At 46.3% G+C, this 19,041-nt stretch overlaps 1 protein-coding gene and 1 long non-coding RNA gene across 7 annotated transcripts in view; one reads left to right on the forward strand and one right to left on the reverse strand.

The window, feature by feature from the left end:
* LOC111724413 overlaps nt 1-15,096 on the reverse strand; it is a 31,206-nt gene extending 16,110 nt beyond the window's left edge. For 3 of the 5 annotated variants that reach the window (XR_002772707.1, XR_002772709.1, XR_002772708.1), the window contains exons 1-2: nt 14,879-15,096; nt 5,629-5,822 (exon numbers count right to left, since the gene is read on the reverse strand). This is a non-coding gene — a long non-coding RNA (uncharacterized LOC111724413). Of the gene's footprint in view, nt 1-3,742; nt 4,160-5,584; nt 5,823-14,878 lie in introns of those variants that run through there. The other 2 variants (XR_002772706.1, XR_002772705.1) reach the window with 2 other exon arrangements.
* Nucleotides 1-19,041, forward strand: part of HNF4A (hepatocyte nuclear factor 4 alpha) — a 67,260-nt gene that overhangs the window by 16,207 nt on the left and 32,012 nt on the right. The window contains exon 1 of one of the 2 annotated variants that reach the window (XM_023511901.1): nt 12,812-14,308. The exons of the other annotated variant lie outside the window; for it this stretch is intronic. The gene's annotated coding sequence lies outside the window, so the exon portion shown is untranslated. Of the gene's footprint in view, nt 1-12,811; nt 14,309-19,041 lie in introns of those variants that run through there. 2 annotated transcript variants of the gene reach the window in all.

Genomic DNA, 19,041 nt, shown 5'->3' on the forward strand with positions numbered 1-19,041 from the left:
TATAATAAAAAAAATAAAACCTTGTACTTAAGAGTTGAAGCCCTCTGTCACCCTCCCTGCTACCCTTCTCATAGGTGACCACTGTCAACCTTTGGTGTTTATCATTACTAGACATGTTTTCATACTTTTCACCAGACATGGCCACATAAATAATATATAATATTATTTTGCATATCCAGGTTATCTACCTTTTTATAGGGTCTCACTCTGTCACCCAGGCTGGAAATGCAGTGGCATTAACATAGGTCACTGCAGCCTCAACCTCCCAGGGTCAAGTCATCCTTCTGGCTTAGCCTCCCAAGTAGCTGGGACTATAGGCCCATGCTTCCACATCTGGCTAATTTTTTATACTTTTTGTAGAAAAGGGGTCTCATTATGTTGCCCAGGCTGGTCTTAAACTCCTGGCCCCCAGGGATGCTCCTACCTCAAGCTCTCAAAGTGATGGGATTATAGGCATGAGTCAGAGTTCTCTCCCCTGGAAAATTTATTTAAATGGTACATCATAGGCATCCTTCAGCAACTTTTATTTACTCCACATAATGGCTTTTTACTAGATCACCTATTTAAAGTGCTGTGTGTGAATATCCCAAGTATATTCATTCCACTCTGGTTTTTTCTTGTTTGTTTGTTTGTTCTTTGTTTGACATTGTCACCCTTGGTAGGGTGCCATGGCATCACAGCTCACAGCAACCTCAAACTTTTGGGCTTATGCAATTCTCTTCCCTCAGGAGTAGCTGGGACTACAGGTGCCCTCCACAATACCCAACTATTTTTTTGAGATGGGGGGGTCTCGCTTTTGCTCAGGCTGGTCTCAAACTCGTGAGCTCAGGCAATCCACCCACTTCACCCTCCCAAGTGCTGGGATTTCAGGTATGAGCCATTGCACCCAGCCTTATTCTATTTTTTGACAATGGAGTTTTTTCCAATTTGTCACTATCTTTGATGACCCTCCCAAGAACATTCTTATGCCTGTGGATGGGAGTTTCACTAGGGTAACATGGAGGAGCAGAATTTCTGGATCTCAGGCAATGGACATCTTCACTTTAGTGAGCTATTGGTAAATTGCTCACACTTGCCTACCCAAAACACTTCAACCAGTCGTGTTCAGGAGTTAGGGTTGCTTCAAATCCTCATCAGGCTTTGATTTTGTAAGATAATCCATGTAAAATGATCCTTCACTTATAATCACATTTCCTCTCTTACTGGAGAGGGAGAACTCCTTGTGTCATTTGTGTTTCCTAGGCTGTGAGTGCACTTCTTCATATCCTTTACCCATTTTTCTATTGCATTATTTTTCTTCGCATATCAATTGGCAGGAACATTTTTTTTTAGCACTTGTTGAAACATCTTTTATACATGAATGGAATCATATAGTATTTGTACTTTTGTGGCTGCCTTATTTCCCTTAGCATAATGCCCTGAAGGGTTATCCATACAGTAGTAGCATGTGACAGAATTTCTTTCCTTTTTAAGGTTGAGTAATATTCCACTTTAAGGATAGATCACATTTTATTTAACCCTTCATCCACTGATGGAGACTTGGGTTGCTTCCACCTTTTGGCTGTTATGAATAACGCTGCTATGACCATGGTTATGAATATCTCCTCCTGATCCTACTTTCAATTTTTTTTTACATACACCAGAAGTGCAACTGCAGGATCATATAGTAATTCTATTTTTAATATTTTGAGGAACTGCCACACTGCTTTCCATAGCCCTATTTTAAATTCCCACCAGCAGTGCATGGTTTTTCTCCACATTCACCAATATTTGTTATTTTCCTTTTTGTTGTTGTTTTAAAATATCCATCCCAGCAGGTACAAAGTGGTATTTTATTGTGCTTTTGATTTACATTTCCTTAGTGATTAATGATGTTAAGTATCTTCTTATACGCTTATTGGTTATTTGCATGTCTTCTTCAGAGAAATGGCTATTTAATTCCTTTACCCATTTTTAAATAAAGTTGTTATTTTTTTTTTTTTTTTGAGACAGAGTTCTCACTTTGTCACCCTCAGTAGAGTGTTGTGGCATCACAACCCATAGCAGCTTCAGACTCTTTTGGGCTCAAGCGATTCCCTTGCCTCAGCCTCCCAGGTAGCTGCGTCTACAGGCACCCACCATAATGCTTGGCTATATTTTTAGAGATGAGGTCTTGCTCTGGCTCGGGCTGTCTCCAACCTGTGAGCTCAGGCAGTCTACCTGTCTCAGCCTCCCAGAGTGCTACAGGATTACAGGCGTGAGCCACCACGCCAGGCCTAGAGTTGTTATTTTTGTTGTTGTTAAGTTGTTGGTGTTCTTTATATAATCTGTATATTAACCCCTTATCAGATACATGATTTACAAATATTTTCTCCCATTCCATGGGTTGCCTTTCACTCTGTTGATAGTGCTCTTTGGTACGCAAAAGTTTTTAATTTCCATATATTTCAATTTATCTAATTTCTTTCTTTCTTTTTTTTTTGAGACAGAGTTTTACTATATCACGCTCAATAGAGTGCTGTGGCATCCCAGCTCACAGAAACTTTAAACTATTGGGATCAAGCAATTCTCTTGCCTCAGTTTCCCAAGTAGCTGGGACTACAGGCACCCGCCACAATATCTGGCTATTTTTTGTTGCAGTTGTCATTGTTGTTTAGCTGGCCAGGGCTGGGTTCGAACCCGCCAACTTCAGTATATGTGGCTGGTGCTGTAACCACTGTGCTACAAGCACCAAGACTATCTAATTTTTTTATTGCCTGTGTTTATGGTGTCATATCCAAGAAGTCACTGCTGTAGCTAATGTCATGAAGCTTTTCCTGTGTGTTTTATTCTAAGGGTTTTATAGTTTTAGGTCTAATCCATTTTTTGTTACTTTTTGCATATTATATAAAGAAAAAAGCCCAATTTCATTCTTTTACCTGTGAATATCCAGTTTCCCCAACACGAATTTGGTTTTGATAGTATTTTTTTCTTTTGAGACAGAGTCTCACTGGGTCACCATAGGTAGACTACCGTGGCGTCATAGCTTACAGGAACCTCAAACTCGTGGGTTTGAGCAGTCCTCTTGCCTCAGCCTCCTGAGTAGCTGGGACTACAGGCACCCACCACAACATCTGGCTAGTTTTTCTATTTTTCGTAGAGATGGAGTCTCAATCTTGCTCAAGCTGATCTTGAACTCCTGAGTTCAAGAAATCAACCCCCCCCCCCCAGATTACCTAGCTGATTTTTTTTTTTTTTTGAGACAGAGCCTCAAGCTCTTCCCCTTGGTAGAGTGCTGTGGCATCAGGGCTCACAGCAACCTTCAACTCCTGGGCTTAAGTGAGTCTCCTGCCTCTACCTCCCAAGTAGCCGGGATCACAGGCACCCACCACAACACCTGGCTATTTTTTTGGTTACAACTATCATTGTTGTTTGGTGGGCCCAGGGTGGATTCAAACCACCACCTTAGGTGTATGTGGCTGGCGCCTTAGCCACTTGAGCCACAGGCACTGAGCCTACCCAGCTGTTTTGATAGTATTTTGTTTAAGATGTTTGCACCTGTGAGATACTGCTTTGATTTGACCTCTGATCTATTCCTTGAATCCTCTCACCATCCTCCCTGGCAGGTGCTCATTTAGCTTGGGCTTAATTCTTCCAATGAGAGGACACTTACTATTTAACAAAGCAGCTTTTTCTCTGGTAGAACAACTGTCTGATAGAAAGGTCATTTTGGCCAACCCCATATACTAGAGGTGGCGGGTTCAAACCCAGCCCCAGCCAAAAAACTGAAAAAAAAAAAAAGTCATTTTGAGCCTAAGCTTTGCTCCCAGTAGCATCTATCTATTGGTCCTGGTTTGTCCTCTGGAGTTTTAAGAATCAGCAAGCACTGTTTTCCAAAGGGAACTACTTTGAATTCGTAAGTAACACAATTAGAAGCTGGGTGACTACATGTCAGGTTTATAAGACTTATCACATTTATTCTGCAAAGAAGTCTATAAAGAGGGCTTATTGATTCCTGTTTTGTAGATGAAGAAAATCATGCTTAAAGAGCCTATGGTTTTTGAAAGTTCAAACAGCTGTGTAGATGGCTGTGCCATTGATCTCTCAACAGCAATGGCCTTGACCACTGTACCATCTCACTTCTCTCCTCTTCCTCAATACGTATTGCTCAAGGGGCATAGCTTTCACATCTTGTCCCAACCTAGGAAAAATTTTAAGTGTTCTATTAAAACAGAAACCAAGCACAATTGTCCACATATGGTCCTCTAAGAACAGAATGCAGAGGACCTCTTAGCTCCTTTGCCATGACACCTCATTCTCCCCAATGACACACATAAGACTGGATTAGATAGAGGTTTGGGCGGCTACCCCCAAGTGAAATCTCTAAAGTGTTGTTATGTCACCTGCTGCATAGACAGCTCTCCCCATCTCACTGTCCAGGTGATTTATTTTTAACCAAAGTAGAGGGTTTTTCATTCCTCTCCATTGAATTCAGAAATTTGTCTAAACCCATTTAAATCTTGATCTCATTGTCATTTTATTTTTTTAAATTTTTTTTTTTTGAGACAGAGTCTCACTATGTCACCCTTAGTAGAGTGCTGTGGCATCACAGCTCACAGCAACCTCCAACACTTGGGCTTAAGCAGTTCTGTTGCCTTAGCCTCCCAAGTAGCTGGGACTACAGGCACCCAGCTACTTTTTAATGCAGTCGTCATTGTTGTTTTAGCTGGCCTGGGCTGGATTTGAACCTGCCAGCCTCAGCATATGTGGCTGGCACTGTAACCACTGTGCTACGGGCACCAAGCCACCACCGTCATTTTATAGGTAACACCTCTATAGCACTTACTATGTGCCAGGCACACTTCTAAGCCTTCGATCTCCATTAACACAAGTAATCCCCACAACGACCCAATGACATACACTTCATTATCACTGCTATTTTGCAAGTAAAACACAGAGCAGTGAAGTAACTTGTCCCAGGCCACACAGCTCATCCATAGCACAACTAGAATTCAAGCCCAGGAAGTCAGGTTCCAGAATTTGTACTTGATACTGTACAGTTGTCAAATATGCTGACAGTCTGAGCCAGCTTTGGGGGATCCAAAAGACTGACAAGCCCTTGGGACTTCCTTTTCTAACAAAGAGAGAACAGAAGCTTTAAAGGTAAAAAGCATGAAATCAGCATATGATATAATGGTTTGTTTCATTCTGGTTATTTCTCCATCGCTTTCTACCTATGATACTGGTGTTTCACTGGATAATAACATTTCCTTCTAAAATAGATCTAAGTCAAAAGAAGTGAGTTGATGTAAGAAAAATGTTATGTAAGTGGTTTTCAGATAGGACAAAAATCATAATGGTCATAGAAAAATCAGTGAAGCTCAGGAAAGATAGTGTTCAGTCAAGTCAGGAGAGGTTATGCTGCAGTAACAAAACAGGCTCCAAAGGGCCAGGTGCTATAATCCCAGCACTCTGGGAGGCCGAGATGGGCAGATTGCTTGAGCTCAGGAGTTTGAGGTTGCTGTGATCTGTGACACCACAGCACTCTACCCAGGGTGATAAAGTGTGACTCTGTCTCAATAAAAAACAAACAAACAAACAAACAAAAACAGGCTCCAAGTCTCAGTGACTTAGTACAGCATATGTTTATTGCTTACATGACTTACGTACATGTCCATTGTAGGTCATCAGTGGTTCTCCTCTCTGTGGTGACTCCGTACCTACTCTTGCTTACACAACGACAACACTGGCTCTTAAAGCTTCTGCCCGGAGTGACACAAGTTGTTTTCTGCTTACATCTCATTGGCCAAAACAAGTCACACGTAGCTTCAAAGGAAGCATCAAAGTGTAGTCCTCCCATGGGCCTGAAAGGAGGGAAGTAGAATAGTTGAGAACAGCCCACAGATAGACTATGAACAAGGGAGCCTAAAAGAAGACTCATTGGGTTTATCTGACTTTGGGTACTATGACCAAGCCTACCAAGTGGTCTTCAGCACCTGTTCTCAGAGATGAGAGTCTGGTCCACCAGGAAAAAGATGGATCTGACAACACTGTTCTGAGAAGCAGACATGTCTCCCAGGCAACAACTCAAGATTTCTTTTGTTTGCTGGTGGAGGCAGGAGATACTGATATATCATAAGTGGTTTTGGCTGAACTCTGTGGTCAGTTTTTGTCTATTCCCTGATGGAAGATAAGGCAATTTGGGCTTTGGCTGAGCTAGAATTTCATTATGTTGCTAGTTTGAAAAGATATTCAGGGGAAGGTCTTGGAAGGAGGGGAACTCAAGGGCAGGGTCCTGGTGAGTTGGGATCCTGGTACAATGCTTAGTTACCTGGTTAGCAGGAGGCTAACTTAGTTTAGGCTAACTTCCTGGAGGAGTTTTCACCCATTAGGGTCTGAGGGTCTGTATCATTCCACCCATGGAAGCTCATTAAGTACCTGATGCCTGGGCCCACTGTTGATCCTGGGCCCTTGAGGTAGGGCACCACTCATCTGATTTCGTATTAATGGCCCCAGATGATTCCTATGGACACTAAAATTTGCACAGCACTGAATCACTGAGAGAAAATTCCTTGTAAGTTTAGAAGCTTCACATAGTGACTCTCAATGGGGGATAATTTTGACCCCCCAAGGAACATTTGTAGCTGTCTGGGACCCATTGTCACACTAGGGGGTGGGGAAGGTGTTCCTGGCATCTAATGGGTAGAGACCAGAGAGGCTGCTGAGTGGCCTGCCAGGCACAGCACAGCCTCCCCACAACACAGAATAGCCTGGCCCAAAATATTGGTGGTGCCACGGTCAAATTGGCCGTTTGGGTCCTTCTAAACATAAGAGCCCGGATGATTTTTAAATCTCTTCTTCCATTTTACTCTCTAAAATTTCTACTAGAAGCATAGAATCCTTTCCACTAAGCACCTGCTCTGTACTAAGCGTAAGGACTTCATGTGCATTATTATCTGTTCCTCCTCAAAAAACCTTTTCAGTCATTCATCCACCAAATATCTATTAAGTACCTACGATGCACTTAATTTTAAACTGTTCATGATGTGGGGGGTACTCCAGGGAATACAACAGTCGAGGATCACCTCCCTCATAGGGGTTGAAGAAATGGAAATAGATAATATCCAAGTTACTAAGCACATGTAATTTTAAATTGTGATAAATGTTATGAAGAAATAACAAGTACAGGGACCAAAAATGAAAAGGTGAGCAGTGGGGAGAACCTACCTAAACAGGAAGACGAGTTCTCCCAGAAAAGGTGACTATTAAATGTCTTGCCAGTGATGCAAAGGACCAATGAGGCATAGAGAGGAGAGGATATGCAAAGGCCCTAAGATGGGAAAGAAAAACTAAAAGAATGGCAGAGTGGTTGCTGCCGATAGGGGTGAGGGCAGTGGAATGAAATGAAGCTGGAGATGTGCGGATATAGAATCAAGGTCATGTACAGCTTCACAGTCTATGGCAGGAGTTTTATGAGATTTATTATAAATGCACAGGAGGTCACCAAAGTGGAAGTGAGGGTGGATCTGATTCAATGTGTGTTTGTGCTAGATCACTCCTGGCCCCTGAGTGGTAGAGCCAGAGTGGAAAAAGAAGAGAAGAGGAAGGACTTTTGCAGACTCGCAGAGATGATGGCAAAGTGACAAAGTTGGGTGGGTTGAAGATGAAGAGATGGTGACAATTCTAGATGACCGTCGGAAGCGGCAAGAACTTGATTCTGATGGGTCGGGTTGAGAGGGAGGGCACAAGGAGAGTAATTTGCAGGGTTTGGGCTTGAATCACTGGAGGAGGAGTGCAATATGACATCTGGCTATTACTGTTATTCTCGTTTTAACAACTTAAAAAAAGAAAGTGAATCGTCCAGCGTTACCAGGCCAGCATGTGGACTCATACATTAGGTTTTATAATGGGGGGGGGGGAGTACTGTTTAATAATAATAATGTCATTACAAATGTCCCTCAATGCTAATGCAGGCTTCTACATGGAACCCTTACAAAGCCTGGGACCATCCTCAAAGGTGCCTGTACATTGAGACAGCGTGCTGGGAGCAGATATTTTGTCATTAGTGGAATGACAGCAAGGTGCTGGCCTTGGGAACTAGTTTTAAAATCCTGCATTCTGAAAGGTGCAGTGGCCAGGCTGGTGTGTGATTGGAAGGAAGATCGCCTGCGTAACTAAATCTAACGAACTGTGATTGGTCATTATGCCAGCTAGATTTGAAGAAACATAGTCTGTGACTGGTGGGATTGTAGGGCGTCTGTGATTGGTGGGATTGTAGGGCGGCCTTTGCTGTGACTGGTAAAGCCTGTAAGCCTAAATTTCTGAGCGCCAGTTCCTATATTGGCCACTAAGAGGCGCCCAGGAAACGCAAAGTCCGGCAGTGCCCAGTACCTCGGCCGCCTCCTCCTGGACGCCCTCTGGCTTACAGCGGTGCCAGGTCTGTCTTGAGCCCCGGGGCAGCCGCGGGACGGAGGAGGGGCGGGGAGATGTGTCAGGGTTCCCAGCTGTGGCCTGGGTGGCCACGCTTCTCTGCACAGCTCCTTTGGCCTCTTCCTCTGGCTCCCAGCCCTGCCGAGGACATTGGCTAGCTGGAGGGGTGGGACTGCGGTTGGTGAAAGTTTGTGAAGGCCGGGGTCCAAGTTTTAAAAGTGCGACTCTTCTCAGCTGCGCCCTCTGCCCGTCACGTAGTCATTCCCAAGTTTAACAGCCTCCACAGATTCCTTTAAGACGCAAAGGGCTTTTCAGAGGTAGCATCTTATTGGAGCTTAGAACGGGGGTCGGGGCAGTTAAAGGCCTCTGGATCAGGAGAGTGCCCCATCCAGAGGGGCACCCTGCCCATCCTCTGGTGCTGTTTCCTAGTCTTGATTGCACTTGACCACTATTGGTCATTTACTTCGTTTTTTATTTATGTATCTTTTGCTGTCTGTCTCCATCCTGCCTGCCCGGGCAGGGAGGGAGTAGAGTTGCCAGATACAATACGGAATATCTACTTTCATTTGAATTTGAGATAAACTTTCATTTGAATTTCAGATCAACAATGCACATTTTGAAAATCTAAGTATATGTCCCATGCATTATGGGGGAAGTAATTTGTACTAAAAAAAAAAAGTGCATTGTTGATCTGAAATTCCTGTTTAACTGGGCATCCTATATTTTTCCTTGCTAAGCCACAACCCTGTGAAGGAGGCATTTTGTTGGTTGTGTTTGCTGCTGCATTTCCCACACACAACATTCCAAGTTGAAGGTAATGTTGAATGTTCGGACAGATTCCTTCCTTCCTTCATTGTTTCATCTGACCTATTTCTAAGATCCTGCTGGGTCCTGAGAAGACTGCAGTAAATGGGTGCAGTCCAAGTAACCAGTAAGCAACATCTCACTAAGCTGTGATGACAAAGCTTTGGGAGATGTTAGGGGACGGAGGAGGAACCCCTACTCCACCAAACTAGCCGGGGAAGATAACTAAGATGGGAACTGGAGGACAAGGAGGCAGAGAAAGTGGTGTGACAGCTAGAGGCAGGCAAGACGGTGGGGTTCTGGAAGCTGCAGGTGGCTGGGGAGGATGGATGCACAACGTGGATGGGGCAGTCAGAGAGAGGTGAGCAGGACACGCACATTCACTGGGTGTTACCGCCCACCGGTCAGGCAGGCACAAGAGCGAGGCTGTGTTGTCATTATTGCGGACATCATATAGGTGAGGAAACTGAGGCGTAGAGCAGTGAAATGCTTGCCTAGGCTTACAGTTGGAGAGGAAAAAGCCAAACTTCAAACTCAGATCTGGTAGACCTTGAAGACTGCATCCTTCTAGAAAAGCCTCTGAGTGAAAGATTATAACCCCAATTGGAGGATGGAGAAACTGAGGCTCAGGAAGGTGGCAGGGCTCTTCCTATGAATGTCCAGTTCAACAGGAGAACACTAAGGCAATGCCCAGGGTATAGTTAGTCTCAAGACTAACTTGCCAGAGAGGCAACAGGAGAGCTGGAGCAGGACCCAGGAGTCTAGGGCACTGTGTCCCCCTAGCCTAGGAATCCACTGGGTGGGATCTCTGGGAGCCCCTTGCTAAGCCCTGTGGCTAATTCCTTGCATGGGTCCTGGACAGGTCTGCAGTTTCCATGGAGACCGCCTCCCACCATCCCTGAAATCTCATTGTGACCAGTATTAAGGGATTAACTCTGCCCGGCAGTGCTCGCAGGGTCTGGGGTGCCGGGGGGCAGCAGGAGCTCCCTCAAGGATGAAGAAGTTGCCCATTGTGCACCAGGAGGAGGATGTCAGGCTGGGGCCAGGGCTTCCCCCGGGACCCATCAGGTATGGTCCTGATTTCGCATATGCCTGGAAAGGATGGGGTGGCAGGAGAGAGACACGGAATTGAGAGGAGGATTCCAGATTTGGGGGCAGTGTAGAGAACTGGTGCCCTCAGCTCCCAACCTAGGAAGGCCAAGGGCCCTGATTCTGATCAAAGCAGGATCCAGGTACCTGCAACAAGGTGGGGGCGGGGGGCTATAGAGTCTTTTAGGAGTACACCAAGGCTGCCCAAAGACCTTGGTGAAGATTTAATCTCCTTCATTTTGCAATTGGAGAAACTGAGGCACAGAGCAGGAAAGTGATGTGCCCAGAGTCAGTGAGTCAGTGAACTACAGAAGGTCAGGAATCCAGGGGGAATGCAGGGTTGTCTGAGCAGAAAACATTGTTTATAAACTCAGTGCTTGGCTCAGCGCCTGTAGCTCAGCAGCTAGGGTGCCAGCCACATACACTGGAGCTGGCGGGTTCAAACCCAGCCTGGGCCTGCCAAACAACAATGACTACTACAAACAAAAAAATAACTAGGCGTTGTGGTGGGCCAGTAGCTGTAGTTCCAGCTACTTGGGAGGTCGAGGCAAGAGAATCACTTAAGCCCAAGAGTTTGAGGTTGCTGTGAGCTGTGATGCCACAGCACTCTACGGAGGGAGATATAGTGAGACTCTGCCTAAAAAAAACAAAAACAAAAACAAAAAAACTCATTCCTACTTCTGCTTTAAATTCCAAATCCTCCTTCCTGAGCTGGGGTAATGGATCCCCTTAGTCTCCTCCTACTGGGGCTGGTCCCCTCGGCCAGGCTTCCCTTTCTTCCCTGCCTACTCCTGACCTCCCCTGCCAACCACACACCCTGAGGCTGGCAGAGGGTTCCAGGCAGGCTCCCCAGTGCTGGAGGACATAGCCACCAGGCCCTGACTAGTCCATCCAGGGGACAGCCCTTCTCTGGGTCCCTATCTGGATGACTCTGGACATTGTTTGTTCCACACTTCAGGGGGTTTGGGGACCCTGACAGCCCTCTCCACCTCTTGCCCTAGGAAGGCCAGGTCTGCCCAGGAGAGAGTTAAGCCAGGTTCCAAAGCTCTCTGTGCCAGGCTTCCTGGAAATGCCACGTCAGTGCAGACGGAAAACACTGGCTCTAGAGCCAGGTAGAGATCGTTCAAACGCTGTTGACTTGGCTCACTGAGAAAATGATGTTCCCTCTCTGAGTCTCAGTTTCCTCACCTGTGATGGGGGACAATAATCCTTCCTTCCTCAAAGCTTGCTCTCAACTTCTGGGGAAGTATCTCTAAGCTGTGATATCACATCACCAGAGCAAGGTGCAAACAGTGTTAGAAGCAGGAGTAGAATGTGTGATCTCCTACGCTGCTTCATCAGGGGAACGAAACCTTGGAAGACACATCAGAAAGTGAGAGAAGTGGTCTCCCTGATGAAGAAGGGGAGAACAGTGAGAAGAGACGGGGCGGAAGCACCACGTCTCCGCTTGTACCCTTTTATATTTTGATATTGAATCATGTGAAGGTAGAACCAATTCAAAACTAAATGGAACAATTTTAATAAATTAGGTAAAATATCAAATAACAATCACATGTACCCTAATAATGTGACAGGCATGCAGCCAAGATGGAACTCCCTGTAGAAAGAATTGGCTGCCAGGAACAGAGCAAGCCTGGCTCCAATCTCGACCTAGAAGAGGCTTTTGTTTTAAGTCAATCTCTTCTTGTATATAGTAACAATAAACATGTTGGTACCCCAAATCAGGAGCTCCCTACATGCTAGACACAATGCCAAATGCTGTCTGAACATCATGCCATTTGATCCACATTTTGATTTTGTGAGGGAGTTATTATTAATCCCATTTCACAGATGGGGAAACTCGGCCTCACTGGAGTTTTGACGAGTGAGTTGTAGTACGTTGTAAAACTTAGATGCAAATCCAGGCCTTTCTGCTTCAAATTTTAAGCCCTCCTACAGTGGCTCTCAATCTTGGCTGTACATCAGAATAATCTGGGAACTTTAGAAAACTCTGATATCTGACACCCATAACCCCAATCCCAGGATGTGATCATTAATCTGTGATGAGGCCTGGGTACTTTTTAAATGTCCCAAATGATTTTATTTCACTATCAGGGTAGAATCTCAGCTTTATGCTAGACAGAGCTTCTCAGATGAGAAACCAAGGCCAGGGAGGGAAATGACCTTGTCCAAGGTCACTTGGTGGTTGGAACCATTGCTGGGGTAGGGCTCCCAGGAGCTCACATGAAGCCTTTGTGCAAATAAGATAAAGGTGCCCCACTCTAGGCAGACAAAGCCTCATGGGCACTTGGCTTGGCAGTTGCAACAAAGACTACACGTTTCCACCCCAGTTACGCTTTTGGCTGAGAACTTTTGTGCAGTGAGCAACCTATACAACTGTATGCAGTGACCCTGGCCTGACTCTCAGGACTTAAAAACACTTCACTTTAGTGACCTACGGGGGCCCTTGAAAACAAGGGGAGACCAAGGGTGGCTTCTAGGATGTGAACTCATCCCTCACTCTCCAAACCAGAGTCTGAACCAGGCAGGGGCTCCCCATTATCATTCAGGCCCCACAAGGGCTGAGCAGGCCCAGTGTAACTCCCAAGGTCACCCCTGCAGATAAAGTCAGGAACATAAACAGGAGGAAGGAACATAAATAAGAGGACAGCAACACACTCAACTAGATGTCACAAGCCACCTGGCAGGAGGCAGCCTGAGGGGAGGCTCCACCCACAAGGGCCCAAGTCCTCCTGGCTTCCTTCCTAATCATTCTGCACTCTCCACCTTTCCTCCTGAGCCTGGTGGTCAGCATCTCCCACAATGCCTTGCTCTCTGGCCAGACTGTTCAAGTTTGAGTCCTGCCTCTTGTTTCTCATTAGCTATGTAAGTTTGGGCACAGGCCTCAACCTCTCTGTGCCTCTGGTCTGTAAAATAGTGATAAAAACATTACCAGTCTCCCAGAAGGGCTGTGAGGACCAATGAACGGACACACACAAAGCTCCTAAACAGCCGTGATACAGTGGCCATAATGACCAATGCACGTTTCTCTCCATTTCGTCCTTGTGACAACTCATGATGTTAGGTATTATTGTTCCCAATTTACAGGTGAAGAAACTGAGGCTCAGAAAGTCCAGACAGGGTTCTGCATCTTTCTCCTGATGTCCTGGATAGGACATGGCTGAGATGGGTTATAATGTGGAGTCTCCAGTTCTCAGCTCATGGTTGCTGGTCACACTCTAGGGCAGGGGGTGCAAGACTCAAGCCAAGTTGAATTCTGACTTGGGCCTTCTCGGGGCTTCCGGGCACCTTTCTGTTTCTAGCTAGCTTGGGAGAGAGAGGAGCACGGCAGAGGAGGAATTTTATAGAGCCGTCTTGTTCACAGCTGTCCTTCAACACATCACTCTGGTCCAGAGAGAGCCCACTATTCCCATTCTGGCTGGGGACCCTGGCTACCTGGGGTGACCTTCTGTGCTTGGACAAGTCACTTGCCCCGACCTCTATCTCCCCATCTATACAATGAGGGGGTGAGGCTGGACCGGGGGTTTCCAACTCCCAAATGAAATATTAAGGAAGATCACATCTAAGAATGAGTCTTTCATTGAAACAGGGTCTGCGGACAAATTCCCTTGGCCCCCAGGAGCCTCAGAACCCAGTTTAAAAAGGTCCAGCTTGTCTCTTAAAAGTTCTTCCGGCTGTGACACTGCAGGATTCTAGCACCCCAAGCCCAAAGCTGCCGCCTCGCATCCCTGTTTGGAAAGCTCTTCCTCAGATGCCTTTATCTCTCTTTGGTAACAGAGCAAATTTGCTCAGGACCCAGTACAGGGGAACAAGCAGACTGTTGACTCTTGAGCAAAACCCCAGCCTTTGGAGAGCAGCAGCAGAGGCCGTGGGATGTTCATGGGGAGGCCAGTGGCCTCTTGCATAACCCAGGAGGCCTCCTGCCCACCTAGGCCTTTTCAGGGTTAGGGGTGAGGCAAACCGCAAACTCATGCCCAGTTAATTTTTTAAGGCAAAATCAACAGGCTCAGCAATGATTAGCAGGCAGGTAAGTTGGTCTTAATCGTGCTGAGAAAAGGGAGGGAGGAAAGAGGCCTGTAGAGGCCCAGGGATGGGGCTCAGTTATCAGTTAACCACATAAATGTTGTTTCCTTCCAAACCCACTGGCCTTCAAGCCCCAAGCTCCCTCATCTTCCTCTCAGACATGCTCCTGTAGCAACCCAATGGCCGTCAGTCACGGAGGGCACCCACATGCCACCGTCCACAGTGCTGCCAGGGCCCATGAGGGCTGTGATGAAGCAACGGGCTCTCCTTGTTAAGACAAAGCTCACTCACTGCCACATGGCCTTGAGGAAGTCCCTTCAACCCTCTGGGGTTTGTGGAGGGGCCCAACGTCCACAGTTCAACCTGCGGCCAGCTGCCATTCCTCTGAAGGCCTCAGTATCTCCATCCATGAAATGGGTGGGTTAGCAGAGACATCCTTTCCAGTCTTGAAGTTTTGTGGAGTTGGGATTTAATTAAGCCACCATGCCCCACACTCAGGGTTCAGAGAGCTGCGGGAGCAGCATTTTGTGAGCTCAGGGAGGAGAAAAGATGCCCAGACAGCAAGGGGGCCTACCTGGTATCTGCTGTCGGTACCGGCCAGCGTCAGATCCCAGCTCCAGGGAGAAGCCAGCCCTCTGAAATGGAAGGCAGGGGTCCCGGTGGGTGGATGGGGCTTCAAGGGTGTCCCCCTACTCCCAGACCTTGAGAGCCGCCAAAGGAAGAGGCAAAGCTGGGCCAGCCTCGAGCCAGGTGGCTGTCTGGACTGGAGTTTGGTCAGTGGTTGGGGACCTATATTGTGAGATAGTTAGGACTTTGTCCACAAACTGGAATTTGAAATTTCAAAGGGGCGAAACTGAAGGGCCCTACCCCAGAGTGGAGATGGCTCTTGGCTTCTTTCCCCCACGACTTTTGTTCTCTGTCTTGATAAGTCTCGAGTTTTCCCTGCACCGCTCACAGGTGGTGGGTGGGGGAGAAAAAGATAGGAGATAGTGGGATGGTGAGTGCCTGCCTGGGTGGCTGGGCATGTGGAGGATGCCCCTGAACCTGCCTGTGTCCAGGGACAGGGTCCTTCACGTCTCAGGTCCTTGAGCTCCCCAGCGGTACCGGGATGGTGAAGCCACCAGCCCTGATGCTGCAGAATTCTGATGTTCTTTCCGGATTCCCGGGAGTGAGGCAGCACAGAGAGGGGTGCAGCCTTGGAGCTCTGGAGTCAGACTTGGGTTTAAGCTGTTACAAGCTGTGTGACTTTGGGCTAGTCACTTTACCTCTCTGAGTCTTGATTTTGTCATTTATAAGGTGGGGATGACACTAATCCCTACGTCCACGGGCAGATAATATGACAGGCATGGAGGTTCTTAGCATTAGACTTAGCACAAAATTTCTCTTTAGGCATTAGCTCTTACTATTACATAACTTAAAAGAAAAATAATGTGGTCCATAGCGGTAGCCCCCTTAACCACTGTCCCCAACAGAGGCATGAGGTCCCCACCTCCCTTCTCAAAGTCTCCATTTCTCCTTCTACAACATGAATGACCCAGATCTGTTGGTGGACTCCAAGATCCTCTGTTGTCCCCTAGGACGTGCTGCCTCGTGAGGTGGGACCTGACTACCCGAGAGTGAGGGTCAGAGAGAAAGAACAACTGCTAATGTGGTGGCCTCAAGGCTGGCCCTTGTTCATGGCTGGGCGGGCATGAAGCCCCCAGGAGCTCTGCTGAGCAGAGGTCCTGATTCTGGCAGACTATGGCCAGCCTGGAGTCCTGGCATCAACAGGATTTTTTTGTCAATGACAAAAATCACTACTGTTGCACTGTGTCCCTACACTTGGTCGTTTTGTGTCATTTTATGCCTAAACTATGCCTGGGAAGAAGTTCTCAATCCTGTTTTTCTAATGTTGAAACTCAGGCTGAGAGCGGTAGAACCAGAGGTCACAGCTTGGTGGTACACGTCTGTTAGCACTGCCTGGATTCGGGCCAGATCTGTCTGACCTCAACATCTGTGGCTTATGCCCCTAAAGCAAGGTGGAGGGAAGGAGGGCTAAGAAGCTTACAGTATTCTCTCATTGAATCTTCACAACAAACTGCAAGGTAGGCCCATTTTACAGAAGGAAAAACCGAGGCTTCAAAAGAATAACTTGCCTCATGCAGACAGCTGGAGAGGAGCCTATTATAGGATGGGCCCGGAATGTAAACAACCATTGATCTACAGGCACCAGAGACCATCCCCCACAGGGTAACACCCACTCGGTCTGCACAAAGAAGCTTAATACTTTTTATAAGCATAGAAATAAAATCCAGGCCAATGCTTGTGACAGTTGCTCCGCTGCCTGCTGTATTCCCGGGTGCCTGTATAGAAGCATCTAAGCGCTGCAGGGTTTGAATTCTTCCTCATTGTAGAGCCTTGAGGAAGGCTCATTGCTTTCCTTTTTCTCATTAGTTAAAAATTGTTTTTCCCCCCTTGGAGGAAGGGAATGAAACTTTTTTATTGATACATAATGATCATACGTTTTTATGGGGGATGGGTGATACTTCCACACATGCTTACAGTTCGTCATAATCCAATCAGGGTAATTAGGATATCCATCACCTCAAATACTTCTGCCCTTGGGTTTGGAGGTTCTAAATCTGTTCTAGCTATTCTGAAACATACAATCAATCATTGTTAACTGTCCTCACCCCACTGTGCAATTGAACACTAGAGCTTACTCCTTTTATCTAACTGTATTTTTGTGTCCATTAACTAACCTTTCTTCATCCCCCAAATGAAACTTTTAAGACCTCTAGATATCATACTAAGCACCTCCATGTCTCATTTTTTCCCACTTCCCTTTTTTCCTCCTTGTATAACATAGGAGGAAAAAAATATTGTACTAATTTGATTTGTAAGGATCTTTTTTTTTGAGATAGAGTCTCACTCTGTCCAGCTAGGTAGAAGGCCATGGCGTCATAGTTCACAGCAACCTCAAACTCTTAGGCTCAAGCAATTCTCTTGCCTCAGCCTCCTGAGTAGCTGGAACTATAGGCGCCTGCCCCAATGACTAGCTATTTTTAGAGACAGGTCTCACTCTTGCTGTGATTGCCTGTGGTTTTAGGCAATCCACCCGCCTCAGCCTCCCAGAGTGCTGGGTTACAGGCATGAGCCACCACCTCCAGCCTGTAAGGGTTTTTTTATATGTTATGTTAAGGGTCTGTTTGGTATCCATTGAAACATTCCTTGTTGCAGTTCAATGTCTGTTTATTTCAGAGACATAGAAGGACTCTTACAACCTTAGCCACGGTTACAAAATATGCAGAATAGTAATTTAAAATGTAAAGTTGTGGCCAGGTGTGATGGCTCACACCCATAATCCTAGCACTCTGGGAGGCCAAAGTGGGAGGATCTCTTGAGCTCTGGAATTCCAGACCAGCCTGAGCAAGAGTGAGACCTAGAAAAATGAGCCAGGTGTTAATGGTGGGCGCCTAAAGTCCCAGCTACTCGGGAGGCTGAGGCTAGAAGATCACTAGAGCCCAGGCATTTTCGTTGCAGTAAGCTATGATGATGCCACTGCACTCTAGCCAGGGTGACAGAGCAAGACTCTGTCTTGACAAAAAAAAAAAAAAGTAAAATTGTAACATAAATAATTTGAAATGGAAACACAAAGCAAAAAGCCTGAAATGTTTTGTGTGCCCTGTGTTCTCATATTTATGCCACTGTCTATGAATGCAAAGACGTGGTCCAGCTACTTGCACCTGTAATCCACAAAGATTCTGGGCAGCTGCCACCTCAGTCTTCTCTCTGTACTATCACAGTTTGGGGTTGGTTTTTATTTTGCAGTTTTTGGCCAGGGCCAAGTTTGAACCTACCACCTCCAGTATATGGGGGCCGGTGCCCTTCTCCTTTGAGCCACAGGCGCCGCCCCACAGTTTGGTTTAAAAAAAAAACAAACTATATAGTAGCAATGACCACAAAAAAGCAATAATAACTTGCCTGAGGCCATAGAATCAGTAGATCTTACAGGTGGTGTGTCATTTATATGAGGGATATATATCTAGAAGATATTATTTGGATTTGGCTAAGGATGGGATATATTACGTATGTCATAAATTATGTAACTTATAGTTGATGAGCAGATAGATTTTCTTACGGGCCAGGTTGTAATGTGCTGGAACATGAATCTGGAATGTGTCCCATAGTCGTGTGTGTTGTGCATTTGGGAAGTCATCTATGTCACAGTTTGCGTACTTAGCTTGCCGTGTGCAGGGAGTGTGCCTAGCACTATCGTTCTTGTCTGTAACAGGTCAGTATATAGCGTGGCATGGTTGACCTGAGTTGATTCGTTCAATTGAATCTAAGCTGTCATCTGGAGAAAGATGCATTGCTATTCTTGTTACCAATTAAACTCTGACATGCTAATGATCACATTCCACTCTCAGAAATGTGGTTGTGCACCTCTTTGGGTCAACGAGGCACCATTTATAGAGGATGTGGATTGCTGGATTGTCCTGGACATATCTGTGCAGAGAATAGCTGTGCATGGCCTGTGATAGCAGCAGCCAGACAGGTAGCAGGGACCTGGGTCGGCCCCGGAGGCCCCTCCCAGAGCTGCCCTTCACTCCTCTTCCACGTTTATCGCTAGTCAGGCCTTCCTTTTCTGCACAGCTCTGCACTATTCCCAAGGCCAAGGGACCTGGCATCAGCCATTTTGGGGGTTGGGGGACCCTCTCTCTTCTTCCCTCCCTTAGAATCTTTTTTTTTTTTTTT

The sequence above is a fragment of the Otolemur garnettii genome, unplaced genomic scaffold (assembly GCF_000181295.1).
Source record: "Otolemur garnettii isolate 467f Iridium unplaced genomic scaffold, OtoGar3 scaffold00023, whole genome shotgun sequence".
Taxonomy (NCBI): domain Eukaryota; kingdom Metazoa; phylum Chordata; class Mammalia; order Primates; family Galagidae; genus Otolemur; species Otolemur garnettii.